We start from the raw sequence: 7,873 nt of genomic DNA, 5'->3' as shown, positions 1-7,873 counted from the left end.
AGCCTTCAATGACAGATGGGTGGTGGCTGTGCATGAGGTGCATTGGCTGGGAATTAAACATGGGTCTCCTGCGTAGAAGGCGAGAATCCTATCACTAATCCACCACTGCCCTCTCCATGGGACAGAGACCTGTCCTATTGGTTGTTGGGTCTAGCCCTGTGTCCTGCACTTGGCGATCCTGCTAACGATGCAAAGATTCCCAAGCACTTCTGTGTTCCAGCCTTGAGTAAGTACTTTACCAACATAATTAAAAAACAAAAACAAAAAACGTTGCCATCAAGTCAGTTGACCCTATAGGACACAGCAGAACTGCCCCATAGGGTTTCCAAGGAGTGGCTGGTGTATTCAAACTGCCAGCTTTTGGGTTAGCAGCCTGAGGTCTTAAGCACTGCACCACCAGGACTCCTTACCAACATAATCTCATTTGATCCTCAGCACAACTGCTATTGGGCTCATCACTTAGTAAATGTCTGTGGAAGGGTGAAAGAAAGTCTCAGGAGTGTGCACAGAAAATCACTAGTGGCAGCAGATGTTCAGGTGGATCCTCATCAGTTGGCTTAAAGTGGAAACCACAGGTCTGGAGGGGCTCTCCACCTTCTGTCCTTTTAAGCAGGCTTCACGGTGAACCAATTCCTCTTTTGAATGGGCTGGAAGAAAGGCCCTCACTTAGCAGAATGGATTGACCCGCATTCCTACGTACCCAGGGTGTAGGCTTTTATTATTTTCATCCAGAAGTGTCAGGAACAGACAACTGGCTATGCTAACTAATCAGGGCGAGAATGAAAGGCAACAGCTCATCTGTTCTAAAACCAAAGAGACTTTTTTTGGTAGCTGTTCCCCAGCTTTAAACTGGCTTATAAATAAAAGCATACTCAACACGTCATTCCATTACCTAAGTGCACATTCCCCAAATTGTTCCTCTCCGTGGGTATGCCAGGGAGTGATGCTGCCCAAAGTTAGGGCTCCTGGGGGTCTTCGCTGAAAATATTTCAGGGCTGAGACAGGTGTTGGGCTCCCGCCAGTGTGCGTCTCTCTAGGGGTGCTGTTGGAATTTGGGGCAGGATAGTTCTTCTTTTTGTGGACATGTCGAAAGTAGTGCCCTGCTCACTAAATAGCAGTAATCTCTGCTCCCCTATTATGACAGCCACATAACACCCTCACACACTTCCAAATGCCTCCTGGGCGTGAGGTGGGGGAGGGGAGTGCTGCCAGGCGGGAATCCATTGGCATCTACCGTCATTTTTTGTCCAGGTTAAAATTACTGTGGCCTTGCTCTAGGGTAAAACTTTGGGCTTTCAATCACTTTTTTGTCTCTGCATTTAAAAGGCCACAGATGAAATTTTTCAGGGAAAACCAGGGCTCTACCTGTGGGAGCTTCCTCAGCTTTCCTCCCAGGAGCGAGGACAGGTAAATCCTTGAGTGGTTCCTCATTTTTACAAGAGCATGTCAGCTCTTCTCTTATCTCTGTCACTTGTCCGGAGATCCTTAAGGGTCAGTGTCTTAGGCTGGGTTCTCTAGAGAAGCAAAACCAGTGAAGCATGTATAGAGAGAGATTTATCTCAAGGATATGGCTCACAAGATTGTAGAGGCTAGCAAGTCCCTACTCTATGGTTCAGGCGTCAGACTGGAGGCTTCTCCTGACTCACGTAGCTGCAGGGGCTGATGAACCCAAGCTCAGCAAGTCAGACTGTAGGCCACTGGCTCACAGGCTGTGGAGGCTGACGAATACCAAGATCAGTAGGCAATACAGTAGGCCACTGGCTCAAGTTCCAAGAACCAGAGGTCAGATGATGATGAGCCAAATGCAGGATCCAGAGCAAGCAAGTGAGGTTTGCCACAGCATCCAATACATACAGTATGCAGGTTACATCCCTGAGGAAACTCCCCTTACAACTGATTGACTGATCACCTCAGATCACATCATGGAGGATGACTACTTCATTACATAACTGCCAAGCCACTGAGAATCATGGCCCTGCCAAGCTGACACACAATCTTAATCATCATAGTCACTATTTAACAGATAACATTGTCAAAATATAGCTTCTCAAGCTCATTGTCGCCTCACATTTACCAAAAACACAGAAAAGAGCTAATACTGGTTGCCTCTGGAAAGGAGAACTGTGGCTGGGGAGGCTGGATGGGAAAGAAACATATTTTTCACTGTATATTGTTTTGTACCTTTTGAATTTTGAGACCTGGGTAGGCAGATAGATAGATAGCTGCTGTTGAGTCAACTCCAACTCATGGCAACCTTATGTACAACAACCAAACGCCGCCTGGTCCTGTGTTATCCTCATAATCGCTGGCATGTTCGAGTCCATTGTTGCAGCTATTGTGCCAGTCCATCTCACTGAGGGTCTTTGTCACCCTTACTGGCCCTCTGCTTCACCAAACATGATGTCCTCCTCCAGCGATTTATTCTTCCTGATGATGTGTCCAAAGCAAGTGAGTCAGGCAATGTCATTTGTGATCCTTGAGGTTTTCATTGGCTTATTTTCTGAAGTAGATTGCCAGGCTTTTCTTCCTAGTATGTCTGGAGACATTTTTTGGCATATATATATATATAATCCACTAAAAAAATTGAATTTTAAAAAAACTAAGCCAAGAGAAGCAAATATTAGAGAAGACAGGGAAAAATGTATTTCAATCCTTCAGAGAGCTAAGATTTCCTCTGGATCTGAGCAACTCAGCAGCCTGATACCCAGACCTCATCTAACGATTCTGGTTTATGCGCAGTCCTGGGTTTTGTGCTTTGTGATGTTGAGTCCCTATTGAGGGGTCAATAATAGACCGATCCTGTGAAACTGGCTGTTGTGTCTGCTCAGGAATGTTGTCAAAGACATAGTTTATTATACCACACCAATATATCCTTTGTGAAATTCCTAGGGAGACATTTTTTGTCTGTTATAATCCCAAGAACTGTTGGTTTGCGTTTACTTTCTGGATGTTTTGAATTATGAAAAAGAGTAGCTTCAGGAAAGCCTGGGCTGAATGAGTGGCCCCACAGTAGCAAGTTCACAGGGTGGTTATAACTCAGTTTCATTCCTGACTCTTGACTTCCCCACTGTTGTTTCTCCTTCTTCTTTTGCTCCTACTTTGGATTCATGATTTCTTGTTGTGTCTCCTGTATTCCTACAACCCTCCCTTCAACTATTTCAGGAAAAGGTAGGGTATAAATAAATAAACTAAAGAGAAGAGAGAAAAAACTCCTGAGACTATTTAGAAAACATCCACCTTTTCTAGGACTTTCCTTTTTTTCTGGACAATTAGAGTGGATGCAATAACACATTTCCTCGTGACAGTTTTCCATCTGGTTCTGGGTATTTGTAAGTCTAAATCTAAATCAGTGGTTCTCAGTGAGGAGGTGTACCCAGGGTTGGAATTGACTCGATGGCAATGGGTTTGATTTTGGTTTTTTGGAGACATTTTTGCTTATCATGACTTGGAGAAGGGGAGGCTATTGTCATCTAGTGGATAGAGGCCAGGGATGCTGCTAAACATCCCACAGTGCATAGGACAGCCCTTCACAACACAGAATTATCCATCTCAATGTGTCAATAGTGCTGAGGTTGAGAAATCCTGGTCTAAATATACCTAACATAACCTTCTGCAAAGCCTTAGTGTATATCATGTTCCTAAATTAGTAAGGTGACTTTCAATCTGAAAAGGACATTATCTGTATTAAATGAATTTAAAATAGCTCTAGTTTTTATACCATTACCCTCCTCTTTGCCCCATCCTCCTCCTCCAAATCTCCTCTGCCCCACTCCATGACTTCAGTGACTCTGGGGATTTTTTGTCTCTGGCTTAGGTGAAGTGAGACCCCATGCTTGGGTAAGGGTCTTTCTGTCCCACCTCAGCTGGGCCCACTGCCCCTCCCTCTGATATGGGGTGAAATGAGGGGGGGACAGTCTGAGAAGGTGCCCAGACCATACTAGGAGGGGTGAAGATGCAGCCACCTGGCTGGGCATTGGGGGCAAGAGGGCCTGGATGTGTTGTCTTCATCCCCGTTGGGAGGCAGACTCCTGTCAGAACCATGGGCAGACATGGGCACTTCAGCAGACCTGCAGACAGCTGAGGCCGCCTTGCTCTACTCAGACCTAAGTGGCACACGACCATGTGCCCTGCCCAGGGATGACATTGTTAACATTGCTTTCAGGGGTGCCCGGGTCCTGTGGTCCTTCCCAGGGCAAAGGATGAGCTGATAGTGTTAGAATCTCGGATCCAGCCAACCTGGCAGAGACCAAGTGGTCTTGCAATTCCTGGGCTTTAGCTGGATCTTTCCAGGAATTCTACCTGCAGGTGAGTGCGTGTGTGCATGCATGTCTGCGTATCTATAAGCACGGGAATGACGGCCTTTTAGGAATGGCTGACAGGTCTCCATCCAGCCCTTCTAGTTCAGGACTCAAAAGAAATCAAGATATGTTCTAGTTGGCCTAGGACATGGCCTTGCTTTATTAATCCAAATCTGTATCAGAGCAGACTGCGAAGCCTTGGAGAGGGCCCCAGACTGGCTGACCCCACAGCTCATAACAGAGGACTGGCTGGCCTGGCGGACTGGGAGGCTCTTGGTCTGTAAGGGTAGAAAAGAGTAGAAGGGAAGGAGCCAGCATGGGATCACTAAGAAAAAGTCATACCAAACCCCATTCACTTCCTTTTTAAAATTTTTGATAGGGCTAATAAGATGGTTTTCAAAGCAATACTCTGAGGCAGAATGTATCTGGATTTCAGGGAGGAGTTTGACATGTTTGTTAAGCAAAGTTGGAGAATATTGGCTGGATGATAGTAGAAGATGAAGGAGTAGTTGAAGAATGGTACCCAAAGATGTAAACCAGCAAGGTCTTCAGTGGCGTGCCGCAGAGCTCTGTCTCTGGTTCTGTTTAATGCTTAAAGATGCAGTTGAAGACAAAGATCTTAGGAGGAAATAGCCCTCCATCCTAGCAAGAAGTGATGGCAAGGGGAGGAAAGAGGCACCTCCCTGTGCAAATGGTTTCCTTCTCTACTGACATGTTCTTAGAGGAATAAGATCATTTCCATCATTTAACTTGGGTTGACCAGTAACCCCTGATAGCTAGGCTTAGATGTTGACCCTGGTCCCTTGCCTGAGGGATATGTGGCCAAAAGGAAGTGAGAAAGGGGTGGGTAGAAGGTATAAATCAGTGGGGCTTCTTTCTGAGCAAAAGCCAGTTTTCCTTCTTCCTATTAGAGAAGCTTTTGATAAATACCTGTGTTGAGAGTGAGCAAGGAGCATGGGAGAGGGTTTCCTTTTTGTCCCCACCTGGGCTGGAGAGAAGAGAGGAGCAGCAGAGCCCCTCCTCTGGCTGTTTGCTTTGGGGACCACATCAGAGACCCTCTCCAGGGATAGCCAGGAGGAGGTGGCAGCCAGGGTAGACACACCTTGGGATGTGCAGCGCCACAGAGTGTCTGAGACCTTGCCCACTCTTCGCTACCCCCAGAGCACACATACTCCAAGCTTTCTGTCCAGCCGGCTCGCCTCCTGCTTTGGAAGACTGGTCTGCTATGTGCTCAGGAGGTGAAGCCAACACACACACTGACGAGTTCCACAAGGATTTGGCCAAACTAGAATGCCAGATGAAAGTCAGAGTGAACAGAAGGCCTGCACTTCTCACCAGTCCACAGTAGCACTTACGCGACCCCAGGTGTGGAGAAGATTCCTCTTATTGACTGCGAGTTCACTGGAAGTCACAATGTGCGCAGCTGCCAAAAACCCAGTGCAGGCTCAGACTTGGTGACGGTGGCCACAACAGAGGGAAAGGCGCTCCATTGGACTGATGTACCGCATTTACTCTCAGTTTATTCATTTATCAGTTAATAGACAATGAGGTTGTTTCTAGTTTTGGGCTATTATGAATAAAGTTAATAGAAACATTCATATACAGATTTTTGTGTAAACGTATTTTCCTTTCTCTTGGAGTTACCTAGGAATGGGATTACCGGGTTGTATAGTTGTTGCTGTTGCCTTTGAATCGATTGCGACTCATGGCAACCCCAGGTGTGCAAGGTAGAACTGCTCCATAGGGTTTTCAAGGTTGTGACTTTTCAGAAGCAGATCACCAGGACTGTCTTCCGAGGCTCCTCTAGGTGGGTTCCCGCTCCTGGTTATATGGTAAGTAAATGTTTAACTTAGTAAAAAAACAATAAAAACAATCAAAACCCTGCCAAGCTGCTTTCCAAAGTTGTTCTGCCTCTTCACTAATACTTGGTATTGTCAACTTTTTAAAATTTTAGTCATTTTAGTGGATGTGTAGTGGTATCTCATTGTTGTTTTAATGACTAATTTGTTAAGCAACTTTTCATGTGCTTATTTTCCATCTGCATATCTTTGGTGAAGAGTCTGTTCAATTCTTTTGCATATTGTAAAAGCAGTATTGTTTTATTTAAATTTCAAGAGTTCTTTGTCTATGTATTCTGGATACAAGTCATCAGATATGTGTTTTGCAAATATTTTTCTTGCCACCTATGACTTGTCTTTTCATTTTCTCAGCAGTATCTTTCGAAGAGCAGACGTCTTTAATTTGGATGAAATACAATTCATCAATATTTTCTTAAACGTTTTGTGTTTTATGTGTTCTACCTAAGAAAATTTTTGCCTAAGCCAAGGTCACCAATATTTTCTCTTGTGGTTTCTTCTGCAAGTTTTATAATTTTGACTCTTACAATTAGGTCTATAATCCATTTCAATTTACTTTTTGTATATTGTGTGAGGTAAGGGTTGAGGTTCCTTTTTTTTTCTTTCTTTTTAGCATATGAATATTCAATTAGTTCAGCACCATTTGTAATAAGATTATTCTTTCCCCCATTGAATTACCGTGACACGTTTGTTAAAAATCAATTGATATGTGGATCTACTTCTGGCCTCTCTTTTCTAGTCCCTTTTCAAGACCTTTGTCTTGTTTATTCTTTGTTCAGTTTTACATTACCTTGATTATTGTAGCTTTATAGTAGGTTTTGAAATGAGGTAGTCTAAGCCCTCCAACTTTGTTCTTCTAGCTCAAAATTGTTTTGGATAGTCTAGGTTATTGGTTTTACTTATAAGTTTTATAGTACGCTTTTTTTATTTCTACAGAAAAATGTATGCTGGATTTTGATTGTGATTGTGTTGAATCTATAGAGCAATTTGGGGAGCATCAACATCTTAATAATACTGAGTCTTCTGTTTCATAGACACTATTATATAGCTGTCCATTTATTTAGATCTTCTTTAATTTCTCTCAGCAATTTTCTGTAGTTTTCAGCATAGAAATCTTGCACATATTTTGTTAGATTTAACCTTAAGTATTGCATGTTTTGGATGATACTGTAAAAAGTACTTTTTAAAAAATTCAATTTCCAATTATTTGTTTCTAGTATCTAGCAGTACACTTTAATTTTGTACAATGATCTTCTATCTTTTTCAGTCTTGCTAAGATCACGTAGAGATTTTATGCAGATTCATTTGGATTTTCTAAGTGATCATATAATCTTAATAAAAGACAGCTTTATTTCTTCAAATATTTTTCTGCCCAACCCCTCTCCTGAGCTTTCTCCAGTTATATGGATATTAGATTGCTTGATGTGGTTCAATAAACCACTGAGGCTTTGTTCATTTTCTTTTAGTCCTTTTTCTCTCTGCAATTTAGTTTGAATAGTTTCTATCGACCTATGTTCAGGTTCACTGTTTTTTTTCTTCTGCAGCAGTGTTCAATCTGCTATTCAGCCCATCCACTGAATTCTTCATTTCTGATATTGTATTTTTAACTTCTGCTATTTCCTTTTTTTTCTTTTTTTTATATTTTATTGGACTTCAGGTGAAGGCTTACAGAACAAATACTTTCTCATGAAACAGTAGTACACATGTTGTTTTATGACA

The sequence above is a fragment of the Trichechus manatus genome, unplaced genomic scaffold (genome assembly GCF_000243295.1).
Source record: "Trichechus manatus latirostris isolate Lorelei unplaced genomic scaffold, TriManLat1.0 scaffold00097, whole genome shotgun sequence".
In the NCBI taxonomy this organism is placed as follows: Eukaryota; Metazoa; Chordata; class Mammalia; order Sirenia; family Trichechidae; genus Trichechus; species Trichechus manatus.
The sequence above is the reverse complement of the archived record's forward strand: the minus strand, read 5'-3'. Positions refer to the sequence as shown.